The 19675-nt window shown below is 56.7% G+C and overlaps 1 protein-coding gene across 3 annotated transcripts in view; it reads left to right on the top strand.

The window, feature by feature from the left end:
• B3GNTL1 (UDP-GlcNAc:betaGal beta-1,3-N-acetylglucosaminyltransferase like 1) overlaps positions 1 to 19675 on the top strand; it is a 213542-nt gene that overhangs the window by 38314 nt on the left and 155553 nt on the right. The window lies entirely within an intron of this gene.

Raw genomic sequence — 19675 nt, 5'->3', positions numbered from 1 at the left:
CGCAGTGGAAGCCTGCCTGCCGCGCCTGGTGGCCGCAGTGGAAGCCTGCCTGCCGCGCCTGGTGGCCGCAGTGGAAGCCTGCCTGCCGCGCCTGGTGGCCGCAGTGGAAGCCTGCCTGCCGCGCCTGGTGGCCGCAGTGGAAGCCTGCCTGCCGCGCCTGGTGGCCGCAGTGGAAGCCTGCCTGCCGCGCCTGGTGGCCGCAGTGGAAGCCTGCCTGCCGCGCCTGGTGGCCGCAGTGGAAGCCTGCCTGCCGCGCCTGGTGGCCGCAGTGGAAGCCTGCCTGCCGCGCCTGGTGGCCGCAGTGGAAGCCTGCCTGCCGCGCCTGGTGGCCGCAGTGGAAGCCTGCCTGCCGCGCCTGGTGGCCGCAGTGGAAGCCTGCCTGCCGCGCCTGGTGGCCGCAGTGGAAGCCTGCCGCGCCTGGTGGCCGCAGTGGAAGCCTGCCTGCCTGCCGCGCCTGGTGGCCGCAGTGGAAGCCTGCCTGCCTGCCGCGCCTGGTGGCCGCAGTGGAAGCCTGCCTGCCTGCCGCGCCTGGTGGCCGCAGTGGAAGCCTGCCTGCCTGCCTGCCTGCCGCGCCTGGTGGCCGCAGTGGAAGCCTGCCTGCCTGCCGCGCCTGGTGGCCGCAGTGGAAGCCTGCCTGCCTGCCGCGCCTGGTGGCCGCAGTGGAAGCCTGCCTGCCTGCCGCGCCTGATGGCCGCAGTGGAAGCCTGCCGCGCCTGGTGGCCGCAGTGCAAGCCTGCCTGCCTGCCTGCCGCGCCTGGTGGCCGCAGTGCAAGCCTGCCTGCCTGCCGCGCCTGGTGGCCGCAGTGCAAGCCTGCCTGCCGCGCCTGGTGGCCGCAGTGGAAGCCTGCCTGCCTGCCGCGCCTGGTGGCCGCAGTGGAAGCCTGCCTGCCTGCCGCGCCTGGTGGCCGCAGTGGAAGCCTGCCTGCCTGCCGCGCCTGGTGGCCGCAGTGGAAGCCTGCCTGCCTGCCGCGCCTGGTGGCCGCAGTGGAAGCCTGCCTGCCGCGCCTGGTGGCCGCAGTGGAAGCCTGCCTGCCGCGCCTGGTGGCCGCAGTGGAAGCCTGCCTGCCGCGCCTGGTGGCCGCAGTGGAAGCCTGCCTGCCGCGCCTGGTGGCCGCAGTGGAAGCCTGCCTGCCGCGCCTGGTGGCCGCAGTGGAAGCCTGCCTGCCGCGCCTGGTGGCCGCAGTGGAAGCCTGCCGCGCCTGGTGGCCGCAGTGGAAGCCTGCCTGCCTGCCGCGCCTGGTGGCCGCAGTGGAAGCCTGCCTGCCTGCCGCGCCTGGTGGCCGCAGTGGAAGCCTGCCTGCCTGCCGCGCCTGGTGGCCGCAGTGGAAGCCTGCCTGCCTGCCGCGCCTGGTGGCCGCAGTGGAAGCCTGCCTGCCTGCCGCGCCTGGTGGCCGCAGTGGAAGCCTGCCTGCCGCGCCTGGTGGCCGCAGTGGAAGCCTGCCTGCCTGCCGCGCCTGGTGGCCGCAGTGGAAGCCTGCCTGCCTGCCGCGCCTGGTGGCCGCAGTGGAAGCCTGCCTGCCTGCCGCGCCTGGTGGCCGCAGTGGAAGCCTGCCTGCCTGCCGCGCCTGGTGGCCGCAGTGGAAGCCTGCCTGCCTGCCGCGCCTGGTGGCCGCAGTGGAAGCCTGCCTGCCTGCCGCGCCTGGTGGCCGCAGTGGAAGCCTGCCTGCCTGCCGCGCCTGGTGGCCGCAGTGGAAGCCTGCCTGCCTGCCGCGCCTGGTGGCCGCAGTGGAAGCCTGCCTGCCTGCCGCGCCTGGTGGCCGCAGTGGAAGCCTGCCTGCCTGCCGCGCCTGGTGGCCGCAGTGGAAGCCTGCCTGCCTGCCGCGCCTGGTGGCCGCAGTGGAAGCCTGCCTGCCTGCCGCGCCTGGTGGCCGCAGTGGAAGCCTGCCTGCCTGCCGCGCCTGGTGGCCGCAGTGGAAGCCTGCCTGCCGCGCCTGGTGGCCGCAGTGGAAGCCTGCCTGCCTGCCGCGCCTGGTGGCCGCAGTGGAAGCCTGCCTGCCTGCCGCGCCTGGTGGCCGCAGTGGAAGCCTGCCTGCCTGCCGCGCCTGGTGGCCGCAGTGGAAGCCTGCCTGCCTGCCGCGCCTGGTGGCCGCAGTGGAAGCCTGCCTGCCTGCCGCGCCTGGTGGCCGCAGTGGAAGCCTGCCTGCCTGCCGCGCCTGGTGGCCGCAGTGGAAGCCTGCCTGCCTGCCGCGCCTGGTGGCCGCAGTGGAAGCCTGCCTGCCTGCCGCGCCTGGTGGCCGCAGTGGAAGCCTGCCTGCCTGCCGCGCCTGGTGGCCGCAGTGGAAGCCTGCCTGCCTGCCGCGCCTGGTGGCCGCAGTGGAAGCCTGCCTGCCTGCCGCGCCTGGTGGCCGCAGTGGAAGCCTGCCTGCCTGCCGCGCCTGGTGGCCGCAGTGGAAGCCTGCCTGCCTGCCGCGCCTGGTGGCCGCAGTGGAAGCCTGCCTGCCTGCCGCGCCTGGTGGCCGCAGTGGAAGCCTGCCTGCCTGCCGCGCCTGGTGGCCGCAGTGGAAGCCTGCCTGCCTGCCGCGCCTGGTGGCCGCAGTGGAAGCCTGCCTGCCTGCCGCGCCTGGTGGCCGCAGTGGAAGCCTGCCTGCCGCGCCTGGTGGCCGCAGTGGAAGCCTGCCTGCCTGCCTGCCGCGCCTGGTGGCCGCAGTGGAAGCCTGCCTGCCTGCCGCGCCTGGTGGCCGCAGTGGAAGCCTGCCTGCCGCGCCTGGTGGCCGCAGTGGAAGCCTGCCTGCCGCGCCTGGTGGCCGCAGTGGAAGCCTGCCTGCCGCGCCTGGTGGCCGCAGTGGAAGCCTGCCTGCCGCGCCTGGTGGCCGCAGTGGAAGCCTGCCTGCCGCGCCTGGTGGCCGCAGTGGAAGCCTGCCTGCCGCGCCTGGTGGCCGCAGTGGAAGCCTGCCTGCCGCGCCTGGTGGCCGCAGTGGAAGCCTGCCTGCCGCGCCTGGTGGCCGCAGTGGAAGCCTGCCTGCCTGCCGCGCCTGGTGGCCGCAGTGGAAGCCTGCCTGCCTGCCGCGCCTGGTGGCCGCAGTGGAAGCCTGCCTGCCTGCCGCGCCTGGTGGCCGCAGTGGAAGCCTGCCTGCCTGCCGCGCCTGGTGGCCGCAGTGGAAGCCTGCCTGCCTGCCGCGCCTGGTGGCCGCAGTGGAAGCCTGCCTGCCTGCCGCGCCTGGTGGCCGCAGTGGAAGCCTGCCTGCCTGCCTGCCGCGCCTGGTGGCCGCAGTGGAAGCCTGCCTGCCTGCCTGCCTGCCGCGCCTGGTGGCCGCAGTGGAAGCCTGCCTGCCTGCCGCGCCTGGTGGCCGCAGTGGAAGCCTGCCTGCCTGCCTGCCGCGCCTGGTGGCCGCAGTGGAAGCCTGCCTGCCTGCCTGCCGCGCCTGGTGGCCGCAGTGGAAGCCTGCCTGCCTGCCTGCCGCGCCTGGTGGCCGCAGTGGAAGCCTGCCTGCCTGCCGCGCCTGGTGGCCGCAGTGGAAGCCTGCCTGCCTGCCGCGCCTGGTGGCCGCAGTGGAAGCCTGCCTGCCTGCCGCGCCTGGTGGCCGCAGTGGAAGCCTGCCTGCCTGCCTGCCGCGCCTGGTGGCCGCAGTGGAAGCCTGCCTGCCGCGCCTGGTGGCCGCAGTGGAAGCCTGCCTGCCTGCCGCGCCTGGTGGCCGCAGTGGAAGCCTGCCTGCCTGCCGCGCCTGGTGGCCGCAGTGGAAGCCTGCCTGCCTGCCGCGCCTGGTGGCCGCAGTGGAAGCCTGCCTGCCTGCCGCGCCTGGTGGCCGCAGTGGAAGCCTGCCTGCCGCGCCTGGTGGCCGCAGTGGAAGCCTGCCTGCCTGCCTGCCGCGCCTGGTGGCCGCAGTGGAAGCCTGCCTGCCTGCCGCGCCTGGTGGCCGCAGTGGAAGCCTGCCTGCCGCGCCTGGTGGCCGCAGTGGAAGCCTGCCTGCCGCGCCTGGTGGCCGCAGTGGAAGCCTGCCTGCCTGCCGCGCCTGGTGGCCGCAGTGGAAGCCTGCCTGCCTGCCGCGCCTGGTGGCCGCAGTGGAAGCCTGCCTGCCTGCCGCGCCTGGTGGCCGCAGTGGAAGCCTGCCTGCCTGCCGCGCCTGGTGGCCGCAGTGGAAGCCTGCCTGCCTGCCGCGCCTGGTGGCCGCAGTGGAAGCCTGCCTGCCTGCCGCGCCTGGTGGCCGCAGTGGAAGCCTGCCTGCCGCGCCTGGTGGCCGCAGTGGAAGCCTGCCTGCCTGCCGCGCCTGGTGGCCGCAGTGGAAGCCTGCCTGCCTGCCGCGCCTGGTGGCCGCAGTGGAAGCCTGCCTGCCTGCCGCGCCTGGTGGCCGCAGTGGAAGCCTGCCTGCCTGCCGCGCCTGGTGGCCGCAGTGGAAGCCTGCCTGCCTGCCGCGCCTGGTGGCCGCAGTGGAAGCCTGCCTGCCTGCCGCGCCTGGTGGCCGCAGTGGAAGCCTGCCTGCCTGCCGCGCCTGGTGGCCGCAGTGGAAGCCTGCCTGCCTGCCGCGCCTGGTGGCCGCAGTGGAAGCCTGCCTGCCTGCCGCGCCTGGTGGCCGCAGTGGAAGCCTGCCTGCCGCGCCTGGTGGCCGCAGTGGAAGCCTGCCTGCCTGCCGCGCCTGGTGGCCGCAGTGGAAGCCTGCCTGCCGCGCCTGGTGGCCGCAGTGGAAGCCTGCCTGCCGCGCCTGGTGGCCGCAGTGGAAGCCTGCCTGCCGCGCCTGGTGGCCGCAGTGGAAGCCTGCCTGCCGCGCCTGGTGGCCGCAGTGGAAGCCTGCCTGCCTGCCTGCCGCGCCTGGTGGTCGCAGTGGAAGCCTGCCCGCCTGCCGCGCCTGGTGGCCGCAGTGGAAGCCTGCCCGCCTGCCGCGCCTGGTGGCCGCAGTGGAAGCCTGCCCGCCTGCCGCGCCTGGTGGCCGCAGTGGAAGCCTGCCCGCCTGCCGCGCCTGGTGGCCGCAGTGGAAGCCTGCCCGCCTGCCGCGCCTGGTGGCCGCAGTGGAAGCCTGCCCGCCTGCCGCGCCTGGTGGCCGCAGTGGAAGCCTGCCCGCCTGCCGCGCCTGGTGGCCGCAGTGGAAGCCTGCCCGCCTGCCGCGCCTGGTGGCCGCAGTGGAAGCCTGCCCGCCTGCCGCGCCTGGTGGCCGCAGTGGAAGCCTGCCCGCCTGCCGCGCCTGGTGGCCGCAGTGGAAGCCTGCCCGCCTGCCGCGCCTGGTGGCCGCAGTGGAAGCCTGCCTGCCTGCCGCGCCTGGTGGCCGCAGTGGAAGCCTGCCTGCCTGCCGCGCCTGGTGGCCGCAGTGGAAGCCTGCCTGCCTGCCGCGCCTGGTGGCCGCAGTGGAAGCCTGCCTGCTTGCCGCGCCTGGTGGCCGCAGTGGAAGCCTGCCTGCCGCGCCTGGTGGAAGCCTGCCTGCCTGCCGCGCCTGGTGGCCGCAGTGGAAGCCTGCCTGCCTGCCGCGCCTGGTGGCCGCAGTGGAAGCCTGCCTGCCGCGCCTGGTGGCCGCAGTGGAAGCCTGCCTGCCGCGCCTGGTGGCCGCAGTGGAAGCCTGCCTGCTTGCCGCGCCTGGTGGAAGCCTGCCTGCCTGCCGCGCCTGGTGGCCGCAGTGGAAGCCTGCCTGCCTGCCGCGCCTGGTGGCCGCAGTGGAAGCCTGCCTGCCGCGCCTGGTGGCCGCAGTGGAAGCCTGCCTGCCGCGCCTGGTGGCCGCAGTGGAAGCCTGCCTGCCGCGCCTGGTGGCCGCAGTGGAAGCCTGCCTGCCGCGCCTGGTGGCCGCAGTGGAAGCCTGCCTGCCTGCCGCGCTTGGTGGCCGCAGTGGAAGCCTGCCTGCCTGCCGCGCCTGGTGGCCGCAGTGGAAGCTTGCCTGCCTGCCGCGCCTGGTGGCCGCAGTGGAAGCTTGCCTGCCTGCCGCGCCTGGTGGCCGCAGTGGAAGCCTGCCTGCCTGCCGCGCCTGGTGGCCGCAGTGGAAGCCTGCCTGCCTGCCGCGCCTGGTGGCCGCAGTGGAAGCCTGCCTGCCTGCCGCGCCTGGTGGCCGCAGTGGAAGCCTGCCTGCCTGCCGCGCCTGGTGGCCGCAGTGGAAGCCTGCCTGCCTGCCGCGCCTGGTGGCCGCAGTGGAAGCCTGCCGCGCCTGGTGGCCGCAGTGGAAGCCTGCCGCGCCTGGTGGCCGCAGTGGAAGCCTGCCGCGCCTGGTGGCCGCAGTGGAAGCCTGCCTGCCTGGTGGCCGCAGTGGAAGCCTGCCTGCCTGGTGGCCGCAGTGGAAGCCTGCCTGCCTGCCGCGCCTGGTGGCCGCAGTGGAAGCCTGCCTGCCTGCCGCGCCTGGTGGCCGCAGTGGAAGCCTGCCTGCCTGCCGCGCCTGGTGGCCGCAGTGGAAGCCTGCCTGCCTGCCGCGCCTGGTGGCCGCAGTGGAAGCCTGCCTGCCTGCCGCGCCTGGTGGCCGCAGTGGAAGCCTGCCTGCCTGCCGCGCCTGGTGGCCGCAGTGGAAGCCTGCCTGCCTGCCGCGCCTGGTGGCCGCAGTGGAAGCCTGCCTGCCTGCCGCGCCTGGTGGCCGCAGTGGAAGCCTGCCTGCCTGCCGCGCCTGGTGGCCGCAGTGGAAGCCTGCCGCGCCTGGTGGCCGCAGTGGAAGCCTGCCGCGCCTGGTGGCCGCAGTGGAAGCCTGCCGCGCCTGGTGGCCGCAGTGGAAGCCTGCCGCGCCTGGTGGCCGCAGTGGAAGCCTGGTGGCCGCAGTGGAAGCCTGCCGCGCCTGGTGGCCGCAGTGGAAGCCTGCCGCGCCTGGTGGCCGCAGTGGAAGCCTGCCGCGCCTGGTGGCCGCAGTGGCCGCCTGCCGCGCCTGGTGGCCGCAGTGGCCGCCTGCCGCGCCTGGTGGCCGCAGTGGCCGCCTGCCGCGCCTGGTGGCCGCAGTGGCCGCCTGCCGCGCCTGGTGGCCGCAGTGGCCGCCTGCCGCGCCTGGTGGCCGCAGTGGCCGCCTGCCGCGCCTGGTGGCCGCAGTGGCCGCCTGCCGCGCCTGGTGGCCGCAGTGGCCGCCTGCCGCGCCTGGTGGCCGCAGTGGCCGCCTGCCGCGCCTGGTGGCCGCAGTGGCCGCCTGCCGCGCCTGGTGGCCGCAGTGGCCGCCTGCCGCGCCTGGTGGCCGCAGTGGAAGCCTGCCGCGCCTGGTGGCCGCAGTGGAAGCCTGCCGCGCCTGGTGGCCGCAGTGGAAGCCTGCCTGCCTGCCTGCCGCGCCTGGTGGCCGCAGTGGAAGCCTGCCTGCCTGCCGCGCCTGGTGGCCGCAGTGGAAGCCTGCCTGCCTGCCTGCCTGCCGTGGAAGCCTGCCTGGTGGCCGCAGTGGAAGCCTGCCTGGTGGCCGCAGTGGAAGCCTGCCTGGTGGCCGCAGTGGAAGCCTGCCTGGTGGCCGCAGTGGAAGCCTGCCTGGTGGCCGCAGTGGAAGCCTGCCTGGTGGCCGCAGTGGAAGCCTGCCTGGTGGCCGCAGTGGAAGCCTGCCTGGTGGCCGCAGTGGAAGCCTGCCTGCCTGCCGCGCCTGGTGGCCGCAGTGGAAGCCTGCCTGCCTGCCGCGCCTGGTGGCCGCAGTGGAAGCCTATATCGGACGATTATCCAGACTGGATGCAATAGTAACAAACCCTCAGCTGTTAAGACACATTCCGTTTGTGTTGGTTTGCTTAAAAAAAAAATAATTACTGACCACAAGCAGAGAATACGGCGACAAAATAAGACTTCTTTCTATGAAATGCGTCACCAATCCATCCAAGAATCCCGCTTGCTCTGGTTCCCGCCACCCCGTGTTACTTTTGATTCTCAGCCCCTTTTATTTTCCATGTTAAGCAGCGTGCAGTCCGGCGGAGCACTGTAGGGCTGACACCGGCGGTATCAGCCGCCCCGGGAGCTGTTTGTTTTGGCAGCGACTGCGCCATTATTAAATGTAAACGTTTTTCGCACTTACAAAGAGACTCTCATCCTCCTCATCCTCACCAGCTAACTAGTAGCACTGGAGGGACGAGTCTGCCAGCATCTGAGCCCCCAGGGCTATAGAGGGGGAGTGAATTGCCACATAACTGTCCACATCTCTGCCTTTATTTCCTTGCACGCTTGTTGTCCTTGGCTGCTGCGCTCTTTCGTGTGCCCGTAACAGCGCCCGCAGGCATTCTGCAGCTCTATCGAATACTACATCCTCGACTTCTGTCTGAGAGGTGGAGGCTCCCGACCGCGCGCTGCCTTTAATTAAGCTTGTGCTAAATGTGTGTAAATATACCTCTATAGCGGGGAAAGCTGGGTGATCACCACCGGATGCTGCTCCTAGACAGATGTGCTGGTCAGGAGCCTCGGAAAGCTGGGTGATCACTCCAAGTTCCAGATGGCACGTCCGCAACAGTCCCGTAATAGGAAATATATAGGTCTATGAGTGTGGGAGTAGTTGTGGCTGTCTTGTTACCCAGCTTTCCCAAGGAAATTCGTTTTGGCACGGCAGAGGTATCCGCTCTGGAGAACTAATGGCATGAGGAGTTGTAGTGTCCTCCGGGGGTCCTGCCAATACACAGGGGGATCCTGTTCTCAGATCTGATGTACGATATTGGTGATTGATCTCCTCTTTCGCGCTCTGACGTTCCCTTTTATCCGGCGCTCACAAGTGATTATTTTATTTATTTTTTTTAGTTAATTTCTTTTTTTTTTTTTTTTTTTTTTTTGCTGTTTTCATTTCCTAGTAGGCATTTTTTTTTTTTTTTAATTTTAGTTCTATTTTTTTTTTTTTTAGTTACTGTGTTTAGGCATTTGTTTCTTGGTTTTCCTTTGTTTTTTTGGGGGAGGGGGAATTCCTTTTTTTTTTTGCTATTTTTTTTTTCTTGTAGTTTTTTTTTTTTTTCCCCTTTCAATTTGTTTGCTGAAAATACTAAATCTAAAATCAGCAATCATTTGTGCTGTTGGGTTTCATAATAAAATATTTTCACCTTTTTGGCTTTTGCTGGCTCTTTATTTCCTGCACATTCGGCTTTGATGTGATCTATGGTCATCCATCAGCCTAACGGAGAGTTTGTAGCTTTTTATCTGTCTTTCTGAGCTCACTGACAGATTCCCAGATAACTCCATTCTGCAGTAGACAGTGCAGCATGGAGGATGTAGAAGTGATGTGTAAGGGGGGTTCACATTGGGTATGTTGCATGGAGCTGCAGAATTCAGAACGTGTTGGTGAGACAAGACCAGACGAGTGAAGTTGCTGCTCCTGGCCAGGTGTGAACTGCTCCTAGAGGAAGATGACTTTTACAAAGTATCGCCCTTCTCTTTGCTTCTCATCGTTTCTCCGTTCAGGTCTAAAGCTGCATTTAATATTCTCGTGCACTGATCTCTCGTAGAAGACAAATTAAATGTGGAATTCCCCTTTAATATAACGTTTTCCATGCCTGTGTACATTAACAGGAACACGTGCCAAGTCCGGTGCGGTGTCTCGGGTCAATCAATGTCAGCACTACCGGCCCTTTAAATAGTTTAGAACTCTGGAAATGCTGGCGAGTGACTGCGGACTCGTGTCCAGCGCCTTACAGGAAGTTTTCATTAGTTTTTGAGTTTGGCAGCAGAGAATGGAATTTTTTCACTTTTTTTTTTTCTTTGTTTTTTTATAGCGCGTTTTTTATTGGTTTAATTTGTTTTCTTTTGCCTCTCTTGTTGCAGTCAGACGGTCGGCGATTGCGGGAGAGTAGATGGCGATTATAATGAATATGTCCTATGTGGAACTTCTGGGCTTGTACCACTGTTACTATTCTGTATGGTGGAAACCTTCACTCATGTAGCAGAGCTGAAATTGGTTCTTTGAGTGCTGCTTTTGAGCACTTCTGGTCCTTTGGAGTTCGGGCATTCTGCACCTTTCCTTCTGACTTGGGCACTCCCTTCCATTCTTGCATTCTTGTGCCCCTGCCGACCGTTCCCATTTGGGCTCGGGGCTCTGGGGGGACCCCTGCCGACTGTTGCCATTTCGGGCTCTGGGGGGACCCCTGCCGACTGTTGCCATTTCGGACTCTGGGGGGACCCCTGCCGACTGTTGCCATTTCGGGCTCGGTGGCCTGCTTCGCCCATGTATATGTTGCTCCCCAAAAGTAAAGTATTTTCCAGAAAGAAGAAATTTGTTTTCCACCTGCATGATGCTTTTCTTGAACACACGACCATTGTGCTGTAATTGTGCTGCCATTATTTAATATTGCAATTTGTAACATCAAACAGTATGAGAACAATGCTTTTCTTTGCTGCGGGTCAATGGGCTGCCCTCCCTCCCTCCATCCTCCTATATTATTTGGCTTCTGAAAGATCCGTAAACCACATTTCAGGCTGGCACCGGTGCGCTGCCTGTTTATAGATTGTTAGGAGGGTTTCATAAAAATCTGGCTTCTTGTTCCCCTTGTTCATACTTCTCAGTTCAAACACAATGGGACATATGGCGTTCAGGTCTACTTTGCTCAAACCTTTTTAATTGATGTAGCTGTTGTTGGCATCTCCATGTGTAAAAGTGTTAGAATCAATTTAATGTAAAGCACAGTGAATACAACTATTATAATACTGCCCCCTATGTACAAGAATATAACTATTAGAATACTGCCCCCTATGTACAAGAATATACCTACTATAATACTGCCTCTATGTACAAGAATATAACTACTATAATACTGCTCCTATGTACAAGAATATAACTACTATAATACTACCCCTATGTACAAGAATATAACTACTATAATACTGCTCCTATGTACAAGAATATAACTACTATAATACTGCCCCCTATGTACAAGAATAGTATTTTATTGTAGCCATATGGTAGTGTGGTTATGGGAAGTAATAAATTGATTGCTTAACACTTGGAATTGGCTGCCCTGTCTTGGATCAGTGAGACAATAGTTGGACTGGTTTAGTGAGACATTTGCAGAGTTCGTGTCTCGGCCTTGAGGGGTCTCCCACGTCCATTAGAAGCTGCTGTGACCCAGACGATGGATGGAGAGTAGCAGTTTGTTCACATTCCTCTTTATCTACAACCTTGGCCGCGGCTTCCTGGATGTTCTCCCATCTGTCCTCGATACGCGGCTGCACAACCACCTTTTACATCGCAAGGTCACTGGGGAGCAGCCCCCACCTGACGATGGGCCCCTGCTTGCGTCATTTCCCACCCTTTTACTCTTGTGGGAGCTGCTATTGATGGGCAACAGCCGACTTATTTGACATGTTGTGCTGTGTACGGGAAAAAATGACCCTCCCCATGTTATCTGTCTGTATGACCAGAGCTTTTATGTGCTGAAACTCATCTGCATAGAACGCTGTGCGCGTGACGCAATTGTTGGAGACCGATGTCGATACGGCCTTCGCCTCCATGTTTTTAGAATGTGCACCCATTATTTCCATATGACTCTTGTGGGATCAGTGTTGAACTTTCTTTCTCATCTACCATTATCCATTTTAGAGATTTGGAAGGTTTGCATTCCCTGGTGGTCTAGTGTTTGGCCAGGTGGGCCTTTATAATCACTGGTGATTTTAGTTTTGAACCTGTTCTCCTTAGTGACCCAGTATTCAGGATGGTAGCTTTTATCGATAGTGTTCTCTTCTGGTGGTGGGGTATAGCATAGTCATTGGAGGTTTACTACTAAGCTTTCCTATTTTGGATTTTTTCTTTACAGATCAATTTGTAATATATTTTAGTATTTTTAATGGTATTGATTTTTTTTTTTTTCCCTGGTGGACCAGTGGAGGACTTGTTATACCAGGTGGGCTAGTATTGGGTTTGAATACATTTTAGTCTCTGGTAATTGTGTTTCTGCCTTCGTGGCTCAGTAATGGCCTTGTCATATTTAGCCTTCCAGTATGGGAGGTGGTTTTGTAGTCACTTGTGGGCCAGTGTTGACTTTCGGTGGCCCAGTTAGAGTTGTAACACTAGTATAAGTTTTCTTTATTGTAGCTCTATAGGAAGTTTATTATCTATAGTATCATTTTTGGTTTGTAGTTGGTTATCGACATTGTCCCTGCTGGGCCAGTGGTGGAGTTCTAAGACCAGGAGGCCTAGTAGGAGCCTTATGATCCTTAGTGTTGAAGTTGGGATTGATCTGGGGCCACGTAGATTTTGTTGGAGGTTTAGGATGGGCCCTGTCCTCTGCTGGTGGTCCAGTAGAGACCTTGCAATGTGCAGTGGTCCAGTTGAGGGAGGTTAATAGCTGCCGGTAGGTGGTGATCCAGTAAGGTTATTAATAATGACTCAGTTTAGGGTGGGATCTTTGAATTTTTTTTCCTGGTTCAGGTTAATCTTTTTACCTTGTGTGGGTTAGTAGGGTGCCTGTAATCCCTTATAGATGCTTACTGATGCCTGGTGTGCAAGTGGTCTCATAAAGTTTCAATGTAAATCACCGGCCTGGTAGAACAAACAAATTCTAGATGACCCCTAATATGGGTTTGGTCGACTTTGAAATTCCAACTTTTTTTTTTTTTTTTTTTTACTCATTGGGTTGGATGACCATGGAAAGCCCCCGGCCCGAACTTCATAGGTTCTGAATCATACTCCCCTGGGGCTTTCTGCTGACTCGGTCTCCTCCCAAGGACAGCTGCATGAGATCTTGGGCAATAAGTCAAGGCCGTGAATAATCCTCCAGTCCCAGTGAGCGGTTTCTCCCGTGGGGGCCCCCCTGGTCATCTTTTCCCGACACTATTGGCACCATCTAAATTGAAACTAGTATAGACCACATGGGGCCATTGTGCAGATTGGTCAAATAAGTCCTTGGCCCCAGACTGTGGTCTTTATAGATGTCAGGAGACCCCTGTATAAAGGACAGGTGGACCTCCAGTTTATACATGCAAGGTATTCTGGTGCCCAGGGAGATGAAGCTGATGGCACCCTCAGCACCCAAGTAAAGGAATGGGTCAGAGACTAAGTAAGCACCATAGACATTTGTATCTAAAACTCCCCAATATGTCCTTCACAACTCCCAGCATCTCCTTACCATTGTTATCAGTCATTACCAGACTGTGGACCATACAGGAACAGTATCAAACAAAGAAAACATTTCCATCCAGGTCCCTTATGGGTGACCTCTTCTGCGTCTTTTCGTCTCCATCTTGTTCAGACTTCATGATGACTTTTCCCATCCACAGCTTGTCTCTGCAGATTCCTTCTTCTCTGCTGTTCTGCAGCACATCCACACATGGTGCCCTTTAAAAATAAGTGTTATTAAAATGACCTCAGCATAAAAAATCTGTCCATATTATGACCTAAATATGCCTCCTATAGTATATGGCCTCCACACTGTCCACCTTTAATGAGCTACACCCACCACTGTCTGCCATTATCAGCTATAAACTCCACACTGTCTGCTCTGATGAGCTACAGCCTATTCCATGGCTATCCCCTCTTTAGATTTCCCTTACACACTCTATCTCCACACTGCCACCTCCAGCATGTCCCTCTCTCCATACTGTGCCCCCATTTCATGCTGCCCCCTTTCCATATCCATTCTGTGTACTGGCGGACACAGACAGAAGAGAGCCCCTGTGCAAGAACCGTATATGAGCGCTCAGTTGTCCAATAGCTCATCAAAATCCATAATGCCACCTGCTTTGGAGGTAGAAATGGTCCCCCTTACCTCTTAGGCCCCTGTGTGGCTGCACAGGTTGCACCATTGATATGTCCACCCCTGATTCTGTGCCCCTTTTTACACTTTGCCCTCACCTTGACCACCATGTCGTCCTCTCCAAGCGGTATCCCCCCTCACCTTGTTCCCCTTCATGGTACAGTGGTGGCCACAGCCTTCCATACAGTGATATTCACATCCTCCCCCAATATACAGTATGATGTCCCCCATTCATTTGCAAAATATTAGGAAAAAAAAAGGCTTACACTCGCCTACCAGGCTCCCTGTACACCGCGGCCGCCGTCTCCTCTGCTTCCTGAACAGCAGTGGTCGCTGAACGGTGCAGTGATGTCACCGTATTGCGCCATCTGACATCCCCTGCATGTGCCATCTCCAACAGGGCGCAGGCTGGAAGTGGCCTGCTTTCTGTTGGAGTTCCCGGCAGGACAGGGAGCTTATTACAGCTCCTCTGCTACTGGCCAGGGCAGCGCTGACATCAATTGTATTTGCGTCTTACGGGGAGGGAGTGACGGCCAGAGCGCAGGCAGAGAGAGGGGTGAGTGGTGTCGATGACTTACATTGCTCCCCTGTGTGCCTGTCTCTGTGCTGAATATCTGTGGAGGAAGAGGCTGGGCGGCCTCAGGCATGGTCATGTCACTTTTTTTTTTTTTTTTTTCTCCCCAAAGTGCGCCCTTCTCGGCGAGGCTGGAGTTAGCACCATTGGCGGGTGCCTACCCCTCGTCCCGGCCCTGCACATGATAGCATACAGTCATAGCCGAACCCTTGACATTGGGTGTTGTAACCCTTGACATTGTTCCAGACAATGAAGTATTTTTCCCCAATTATTTCAATTACACATGCTTTGTTATACACATTTTTATTTCCTTTGTGTGTATTGGAACAACACAAAAAAATAGAGGAAAAAAGGCAACTTAGACATAATTTCACACAACACCTCAAAAATGGACCGGACAAAATTGTTAGCACCTTTCCAAAATTGTGGGTAATTTACTTTGATTCAAGCATGTGATGCTCATTCAAACTCACCTGTGGCAAGTAACAGGCGTTGGGAATATGAAAAGCACCTGAAACAAGATAAAAAGGGGAGAAGTTTATTATTATTAATTATTATTGACTCAATCTTTGCATTGTGTCTGTGTGTGCCCCACTAAGCATGGAGAACGGAAAGAGGAGAAGAGAACTGACTGAGGACTTGCAACCTTGAGATTGTTGATATTTTTCAACAATTTTTGATTCTCAAGTCCATCTCTAGAGATCTTGATGTTTCTTTGTCCACGGTGCGCAACATAATCAAGAGGTTTACAACCCATGGCACTGTAGCTAATCTTCCTGGACGGCAGAGAAAAATTGATGAAAGGTTGCAACACTGGATAGTCCAGATGGTGGATAAGCAGCCCCAATCAAGTTACAAAGAAATTCAAGCTGTCCTGCAGGCTCAGGGTAATAAAAAAAAAATAAAAATAAAAAATAAATAAATAAAAAAATAAAGCTTGACTTCAGTTTGCCGAAATGTGCATGCGTAAGCCAAAATCCTTCTGGGAAAGTGTCTTGTGGACAGATGAGACCAAGATAGAGCTCTTTGGTAAAGCACATAATTCTACTGTTTACCAAAAACTGAATGAGGCCTACAAAGTAAAGAACACTACCTAAAGTCAGATATGGTGGAGGTTCAAAGATGTTTTGGGGTTGTTTTGCTCCCACTGGGTGCCTTGACTGTGCAAGGCATCATGAAATCTGGATTCCCAAAGGATTTTGGGTCGCAATGTAGTTGCCCAGTGTCAGAAAGCTCGGTTTGTGTCCTAGATCATGGGTCTTCTAGTAGGACAATGACCCCAAACATACTTGAAGAACCTCCCAGAAATGGATGGAAACTAAGTGCTGGAGAGTTCTGAAGTGGCCAGCAATGAGTCCAGATCTAAATCCTATTGAACACCTGGGGAGAGATCTTAAAATTGCAGTCGGGAGAAGGCGCCTTCAAATATGAGAGACCTGGAGCAGTTTGAAAAAGAAGAGTGGTCCAAAATTCCAGCTGAGAAGTGTAAGAAGCTTGTTGAGGGTTATAGGAAGCGATTGATTGCAGTTATTTATTCCACAGGGTGTGCAACCAAATATTAAGTTGAGGGTGTCAACAATTTTATTTGGCCCATTTTTGGGCTTTTTTGTGAAATTATGTCCACTTTGCCTTTCTTTCTCAGTTTTTTTTTTTTTTGCATGTTGTTCCAATACACGCAAAGGAAATAAAACGTGTGTAACAAAACATGTGTAACTGCAAAATACTTCTTTTTCTAGAACAATTTCAAGGGTGCCAACACTTTCAGCCTTGACTGTATGTGGCTCCACCTTTGTCTGGACAGGTACTCGCTGCAGCATAGGCTTTGTTTAACCCTTTGCCAGCTGACCTGCTACCCTGACTGAACAGTATTATGTATTCTCCACTGCTAATGCCTCCATGAGGTTCAACCTTCTACTGCTAAGCTCCAAATCCTTCTCATGGACAAAAGATAAAATGCTGTTTTCCAGCAGCTGCCACTAGAGGGAGCCTGTGAGCTGACTGCATACTGTGTTGGTTTAGATGTATGCAGTAAGCTCCTTGGCTCCCCCTGGTGGTGGCTGCCAGAATTGTATGTTTACCATGTTATTTCTCATGGCATCAGGGGATGACTGTATATTCCAGGGGTCTGGAGATTGGATGTTTGATGAAAACACTTGTCCATTTTTTTCCCTCAAGATCTCTGATTTTACCAGAATCTCTTTTGTTTACCTGTTGAAGCTAAAAACCTGTCCTGACCCCAACATTTTACAGCCAGTCTGTCTCCTGCACTGATACATTGTAACAGAATAACGCAGATGTTGTAAGTGGTGACTAATATGAAATGCAGTGCAGCTGACCCCATGTGTGACTGCCCTACGCTCAGGTGGAGCTCCCCTTTAATGTGTTGTCTGCAGTGCTCCATGGGGAACCAGATGACCCTCTCGACCCGGTTAACCGCCCTCTCCTGGCAGCCTTGAGCGCACAGGGCTGTTTTTGTTCTCTCCACCTTATTTCCACTGAGAATCTGGTCTGTGACTCATCCTGAGAGCTCACAACTCCCACCATCCTCCGCCCAGGCCAGGGCTTGACTCGCCCCCAGACTGTGCACTGGCTCCTCATCCTCTGAGAACAAGTCCTCCAGAACCTCATAATATGCCCCTCAGCTGCTGCACAAACTCATAAAACACCTCAGGTGCTGCGAAACCGCGTAATGCGCACCTAGGCTGCTGCGCAACCTCGTGATGCGCACCTCGGCTGCTGCCCGAACACTTCTCCCAGCTGAGGGTTTGTTACAGTAGTATAGTGCAGGAGAACGCTCCAGGAGCTGGGCGATGCGGTGTATCAGGCTTACGTCCTGGGTGGTTGAGATCACAGAGCATTGTCTGGTCCTGATAGAACTGTAGCAGACCCATCAGGTCCAGACAATGCTCTGTGAACTCAACCACCCAGGACGTAAGCCTGATACACCGCATCGCCCAGCTCCTGGAGCATTCTCCTGCACTATACTACTGTAACAAACCCTCAGCTGGGAGAAGTATGAGGCCTACACAGATCCTGACCCTCTGTGGTCCCATTCACTGACAGCAAGCGGAGAGCTGGAAAAATGTACGAAATGGATTGAAACTTGCAGGAAATTAGAAAGTTGTGATTCTGGGGCAGCTGCCGTCCTGATCCTGACGAAGAATTAGGCTTTCCAGTGAAGCTGATGGGCTCTATTAAAGGGGCGTGTGCTGCAGTTCACTTGCAGAGTTGGGGGGGGGGGGGGTCTGACAGTTGGTGGGGTCCTGCACTAGTCAGGCTGGAAAGTTACTGCAGGTCCTAGTGACTTCAGTGTTACTGAATGAGGAGCGTCCCTTTAAGAGAGGCAGCACGTGATGCCTCACCCTGCTCCCTGTAATAAACCTGCACAAGGTCACATGGATGCCAGGGCACAACATGACAGCCACTTCCCCAAATCTCCTGTCACTTCTCCATTTCTATCTTATCTATGGGCTCCAAGCCCATATCAGGGGCCCCTACTCCACCCCCGCTGCCGGCCATATATACAGGGTGCTCTGAGGCCGAGAGCCATAAAGTGTCAGCAAGGAGCAGTCACATGGAGCCGCTGCAACCAGCAGATTTATACCCCGAGATTGTACAGTCATCAGTCACCGTATACTAGCGGTATAACAAAGCACCTGTGATTTCTAGGAGACAGGCGGCATTTAGAATGTGCAATGAAATGCTATAGCCTAGGTAATGACAGGGACACTGGGCTATATAACAGGTGGTGATATAACCTAGGTAATGTACAATGCTGTCACATAAGTGGTAATAATATAACAAGAAAGGTAATGTGATAGCATTATACACTACCTATGTTATATTACCTATCACATGGGTAACATAATATCCAGTATACAATGCTATTACATAGGTAATGTGCAATGCTGTCACATAGCATTATACACTACCTATGTTATATTACCTATGTGACAGCATTGCACATTACCCATGTCATATTACCTATGTGATGGCATTGTACACTACCTACAGTGGTGTGAAAGTGTTAACCCGCTTCCTGATTTCTTATTCTTTTGCATGTTTGTCATACTTAAATGTTTCAGATTACAGAACAAATTTAAATATATAAAGATAACACAGGTAACCACAAAATGCAGTTTTTAAATGAAGGTCTTCATTATTAAGGGAAAAAGAAATCCAAACCTACAGGGTCCTGTGTGAAAAAGTGATTGCCCCCTCTCCCCTTAATTTATCTTTTAACTGTGGTTTATCACATCTTTGGGAAGCGGAGTTCAATTTTGATAGTCACACACAGGCCTGATTACTGCCTCACCTGTTCTCAATCAAGAAATCACTTAAATAGGACCTGCCTGACAAAGTGAAGTAGACCAAAGATCCTCAAAAGCTAGACATCATGCTGCAATCCAGAGAAATTCAGGAACAAATAAGAAACAAGGTATTTGAGATCTATCGGTCTGGAAAAGGTTATAAAGCCATTTCTAAAGCTCTGGGACTCCAGCGAACCACAGTGAGAACCATTATCCACAAATGACAAAAACATGGAACAGTGATGAACCTTCCCAGGATTGGCCGGCCGACCAAAACTACCCCAAGAGCGCAGCAGCGACTCAACCAAGAGGTCACAAATGACCCCACAACAACATCCAAACAACTGCAGGCCTCACTTGCCTCAGTTAAGGTCAGTGTTCATGACTCGACCATAAGAAACAGACTGGGCCAAAATGGCATGCATGGCAGAGTTCAAAGATGAAAACCACTGCTGAGCAAAAAGAACACAAAAGTTCGTCTCCGTTTTACCAGAAAACAACTTGATGATCGCCAAGACTTTTGCGAGAATACTCTGTGGACTGACGAGACAAAAGTTGAACTGCTTGGAAGGTGTATGTTCCATTCTATCTGGTGTAGAAATAACATTGCATTTCAAAAAAGGAACATCATACCAACAGTAAAATATGGTGGTGGTAGTGTGATGGTCTGGGGCTGTTTTGCTGCTTCAGGACCTGGCAGACTTGCTGTGGTAAATTCTGCTGTTTCCAAAAAATCCTGAAGGAGAATGTCCGGCCATCTGTTCGTGACCTCAAGCTGAAGCACACTTAGGTTATGCAGCAGGACAATGATCCAAAACACACCAGCAAGTCTGAATGGATTAAGAAAAACAAAAGTAAGACTTTGGAGTGGCCTAGTCAAAGTCCTGACCTTAATTGAACCTCTGCAGCCTTGTCCTGAATGGAGCGCAGCCCGGGGCACCTCTGCTCCATTCAAGACGAGGCTGCGGAGATCTGTTGTCTGAGTTCCAGAGCCTTGATTGACTTGGGGTCCCAGCATTCTGACCCCCCCTTTCATTAATCAACAAGTTATGTCCTATCCTATGAATAGGGAATAACTGGATTTTTTGAGACTGACCCACTAATTATTTTGAGCAGGGTATATTAAGAGGTAATGGGTGACGTGTGACGATATAACCTGGGTAATGGCTTACGTGGGATATTACATAGGTAGTGTATAATATAGTAATGGCGGTTAAGAGGACTTTATTTATATAGCACCAACATGCACCTATTCCACAGCACTTTACATATCAGATGTTGTTAC

Source organism: Phyllobates terribilis, unplaced genomic scaffold (genome assembly GCF_046119375.1).
Source record: "Phyllobates terribilis strain yellow unplaced genomic scaffold, ASM4611937v1 Scaffold_5__5_contigs__length_657084704, whole genome shotgun sequence".
Lineage (NCBI taxonomy): Eukaryota > Metazoa > Chordata > Amphibia > Anura > Dendrobatidae > Phyllobates > Phyllobates terribilis.
The sequence above is the reverse complement of the archived record's forward strand: the minus strand, read 5'-3'. Positions and strand labels throughout refer to the sequence as shown.